The sequence below is a fragment of the Chlorocebus sabaeus genome, chromosome 4 (genome assembly GCF_047675955.1).
Source record: "Chlorocebus sabaeus isolate Y175 chromosome 4, mChlSab1.0.hap1, whole genome shotgun sequence".
Taxonomy (NCBI): Eukaryota; Metazoa; Chordata; class Mammalia; order Primates; family Cercopithecidae; genus Chlorocebus; species Chlorocebus sabaeus.
Genome location: NC_132907.1, coordinates 11081436 through 11086639, shown reverse-complemented (window position 1 = coordinate 11086639; position 5204 = coordinate 11081436). Strand labels below are relative to the sequence as shown.

The 5204-nt window shown below is 31.6% G+C and overlaps 1 pseudogene; it reads left to right on the top strand.

The window, feature by feature from the left end:
* Positions 1-3075: 3075 nt before the first annotated feature.
* LOC119628300 (protein tyrosine phosphatase type IVA 1 pseudogene) lies at positions 3076-3596 on the top strand (annotated as a pseudogene).
* The last annotated feature ends 1608 nt before the right edge of the window (positions 3597-5204 follow it).

The following is a 5204-nucleotide window of genomic DNA, read 5'->3' as shown; positions in this document are numbered from 1 at the left end:
TTGTCCTTACTATTAAGCATTTCAGCACAAGATTTGTTTTCTTCATAATATCTATTAAAATTGATCATCACATGTTTGTATTTTCACCTACGCAGTTGCTGTAGTCACTAATATATAGTCATCAATTTGTACAGAATCTGTTATTTAGTAGGTTCTGAATAAGCATTAATTGTATAAACAAAAGTGTGAATCTAATTGTGTGTATATTATGTTATACATCACAGATGTATAATAATTCTTTGTCATTTGGGGAGTGACAAGGGATTATTTGAGAAGCACAGCAATTTATTTCACTGTAACATACTTTACTGATAGTTTACAGGTCTTAATAGGTACAGTTTGCTATCTGCTTTTTCATGAGTACTCAGTAAAGAATATTTAGAAACAAAATAACTCCATAAAACATCTGTTTGTATCTTACTATTGTTCTGTTCAGTGTTGATTGGCTTGTCCTTAATTCATTGTGATCAGGCCTCATGCAGAGAACTGAGAAGAAATGAAAATGAAATATATTGCACTATGTCATGAGCAAGTTTTTACATATTTAATGGATAAAAATCATACTTGTACATGTGTACTCAATTTTGTCAAGTGAACTCAAGATTTGTCTTATTGAGCCTTACAAGTATAATAAAGAAAACTGTGACATTATCAGATTGATTTATTTTTTTCTCAGTTGATTTTTTTTACTCCACATTGAATTTCAATTGTTTAATTTGTACAATTGGAAAAGATGTTGAATTTTAAGCAAGTAATTTAAAAATGACCAAATCCAACATGTTCTTTTCCATTTATTTTATAATACTGCTAAAAATTACAATTAACATCATTGCTTGTTATTATTATAAATTAATTTATTTTTGTTATGATAGCCAAGTTAATAGCAAAATAATTGCAAAAATATTTTTAATCCAGTAGTCTAATTATCCCTGTGATGAAAAACAAGAGTTTGCTCCATAATATGTTCAAATTTTTAAGCATACATATCCTCTAGCCTTTTTTATATCCCTATATATAGTTTCTTATATTTATATACCACTATTCACATGTTCTGCAGTCATTTTTGTCAATATTATTTTTAAACAAGATCATAGCTCTGAGTTAAAATAAGTGGCATATTTAACAGAAATAATATATTTTCCAAGGAAAACTCACCCTAAAAAAATTTGAATTAAATCTATGTTTTTAAAAAAGAAAAAAATTCAAACAAGTACACCACAGAATTAACTCAAAATTCATATTACTCCTACCCGGTTTCTGTATCACTCTTCTGATTTAACAACATTTAACGCTTTGTATTTCAATTATGGAAATTTTCAATGAAATTCTAAAAAAAAAGTTTTATTTTTCCTGCTTGATTTATCAACTTTAGACTATTTCTATTTACTTCTTGTGAAGTATAAGAAATTCGGCCTTGTGAGACTTCTTTTATTTTTTCAAACCTTTTATTAAATTATTTTTTGTTTTTCATACATTTATCCTCTAATTTTAAGTGATATGCTTAAATCTGTATTTCTTATTTCTCTAAATAAAGACAGACAGACTGGATCTCAGGTTTCATAAGATGAAAAACAAACAAACAAACAAACAAACGCTAATATCCCTACTTTTAGCTACCCAAATTCTCCCCAATTCAGCTTCTAACTTCAGATACTCAGACAACTAAAATCCATTGATAAGGTTTATCAAATTTACAGTTCCTACTCCAATAAAATTTAAAATGTCTGCGTTTTGCAATATTTTGATTCTAAAATGAAAAACAAAGGGCATTTATATTGTTAATGTAAGTTTTTTTAAATTACAGAACACAACAGTGCATAGGGAAGAAAGCATAAGCATAAAGAAGAAGGTCTAATTTTCACACAGAAACTGCAACATTTTAAAAAGAGTAATCTATTTTTAAGTTAAATATATTACATTTTATTGCACTAAAACTCATGTTGCATTTGCATTTTGGTTCATTTGGATCACAACGTTTTGTGCAGCTCTTTTTTAAAAAAAAAAAAAATTTCTGATTACTTTGACCTTTTCCTACTTGGCAGAAGCAGCACAAAATTTTCTCACACTACTGATGACATTATCCAGATTATTTATCATAGTACTAAAAAAAAACGTTTTACATATTACCGATTGCTTTCTAAAGGGGCTTGTCCTTTTGTTCTTGGATTATTTTTTTCAATGGAAGCTCCGGTTTTCCATTATTCATCTTTTTAGAATTCCTTTCTCATTTTGCTAGAGCATATGTCCAAGTTTTTTCTGTTTTCTACAAATAACAGATATGGTCACTAACACTATACTTTGTCTATCTATAAATATATTTTTATTTCCTTTGATTTTAGCTTTGCTAGTTTATGACTGTGGGTTCAAAGTTATTACAGTCAAGATTCTGGAGATATTTCTGCATTGTTTTATTACACATCATCCAATATTGTTCTCAAGAAGTCTGACGTTCGTATGCAACCTTCTTTTTGGCCATAGTGATTCGAAAACCTATTACTTATGATTTAAAAAGAAGGAATTTGGGGCTCCCACTGCCCTGCGAGCACCACTGCCCCCTCCCCCGCCCAGCAACTACCGCCACTGCTGTGGCCTGTGAGGACCGGCTGTGTGATTAGGTCACAATCTTCAATGAGTAAACATATTCCCCAGTTTTGTGGTGTTCTCAGTCACACATGGATGGAGTTTCTGAAGGGCAGGCAGAGATTACTACCAGGCACACAGCGACCTCTATGCAGACAAGTGAACTGTAGGGAACGCCCCATAAGAATGGTTATACTGGACACGGAAGTGTTAAACTGAGACTCGCAGAGCATTTTACAAGAGTTATCACCTAGATGGGGTAAACCTCAGTGCCCTTCTTTTCTGTTGCCTCAGTATTACTGGATTGAAGAACTACTGCTTCTTGTTAAGGCGGTTCATTTCATTTATTATTACTTACAACTTCATATTCAAAGCACTGAAAATTTCAAGTGGAGTATATTGAAGTAGACTTCAGTTTCTTTGCATCCCATTTCTGTACCGAAATTTTAAAATTCTTTCATAAACCTATTGTTTTCTTTTTTAAACTAAATTAACATGATTTGCGTGAACTGCCCAGTTTCTGTGGAAATCACACACAAGAACATGAGATTTCTTATTATACACCCTCCAACTGATGTGACCTTAAACAAATTTATAGAGGAACTTAAGAATTATGGAGTTACCACAATAGTGAGAGCATGTGAAGCAACTTACGACACTACTCTTGTGGAGAAAGAACGTATCCATGTTCTCGATTGGCCTTTTGATGATGGTGCACCACTATCCAGCTGGATGGTTGATGACTGGCTAAGTATTGTAAAAATTAAGTTTCTTGAAGAACCTGGTTGTTGTATTGCTATTCATTGTGTTGCAGGCCTTCAGAGAGCTCCAGTACTTGTTGCTTAGCATTAACTGAAGGTGGAATGAAATATGAAGATATAGTATAATTTATGAGACAAAACCGGCGTGAAGCATTTAACAGCAAGAAACTTTTGTAGTTGGAGAAGTATCGTCCTAAAATATAGCTGCTCTTCAAAGACTCCAAAGGTCATAGAAACTACTGTTGCATTCAGTAAAACCGGGGTGCCTCATGCTAATGCTTTGGAAGTGGAACTTGAGATGACCTAATTTGTTATACATATAAGACAACATGTTGGCTCAGTGAATATGTCTAATGAATCTTCTGTAGGAATATTGAAAGGTAGTTTTACCAGGGCACATGCTAGACAGATTTGACAACCTCTGTGTTTGGGTTAGAATCAACCTATTTGGACACTTGGCAAAGATTTCTGACTGTCAGTATTTAAAGTGTGCTTGTCATTTATACCACTTGACCTTTCCTGAAATCGTGCATTATTGAGCTATGTCTTTAAATCTATTACCATGCCAGAATCTTAACAACATACAAGAAATTTAAGAAGGTTAGGTGCCAAAATACCCAGCACAGTAATTGTATATTTTTAGTATCATACAGAACTGAAATCCCAGGAACTATGAACACTCTAGGCCTTAATGTAGTTTATTCCTTCAATCTTTTCAAACATTGAAAGTAGGGCCTACATGGCTATTTGCTTGCTCACTTCATGTTTACACCCCCCACATCAGGTTTATGTAAACACTGACTTTTTTTTTTTAACCAAGTCTTACAGTGATTACTTAATATGTATCTATAAATCTTACTTTGTGTTGTTATGTAAAAACCTCCATTTTGAAAATCTCCATTATACAGAAGTATGTATTTAATGTCTTCAGATAAAACAGCCTTACAGTTAATGTAATGTTTGCACTCTGAGATACAACTTAACAAGGAGGGCTAGAGAACAGAATGGGAGGGGGCTACTAATTATTTTTAGCAAAATATTGTCTTTGTCTTGTGCAGAACATGTAGAATATGCTCTTTAGCTTAGTAAATGTTTTTAAAGGTAGATTTGCTTTGTTATTGTAGCTAAAACAATTCTTATTCATAAAATTTCTGAAATTCTTGTAATTTTTTTCCATACTCATCAGAAGTTGTTTACCAACTTACTTTTGTTTGAATTGTGATGTTTTTCCCTTTTCTTCTTGACTTCTCCTGCAAAAAAAAAAAAAAAAAAAAAAAAAAAGAAGAAGAAGTGGGTTTCTGCTAATAAATTGAGCAAATATCTAATATTTTATATGTGTTTTGAGCTATGTAACTTAATATTTGGATACCTGATAATCTGTTTTATTATGTAATTGATAAATGGTGATGTGCATTAGTGTTAGTTCAACTATATATTTATACTGTCTGGGGCTATGTTTTGTAGTTCTGTGAGAGAAAGAATTTGTCAGTGTTTACTAGCTTTTAAAAACCTACTGTGAGAGCCTAAACATCTAAATAAATAATGAAATGCAGAAAAAGGGGGGTGGGAATGTTTACATGTTTTCTGTGAGGTATTGAGTCAACACAACACATTTAACCTGTTGTCACGTTTTTTTTCTGAATAATTTGTTTCTAAGATTTTCTTCATATTTTCTCCTTCCACTTTATATGTTTTCACTTTAATAGTTGGACATGCTTGGATTGAACTTTACATCAATCAATTTTCTATGGTATTTTCTACCTAATTGACTTTTGCATCAGATTCAGAACATTTTATCAATGTTACCTTACAAAACTTTAAAAGTTAAAAAATTTAATTAAATACTTTTAAAACAATTTTAGA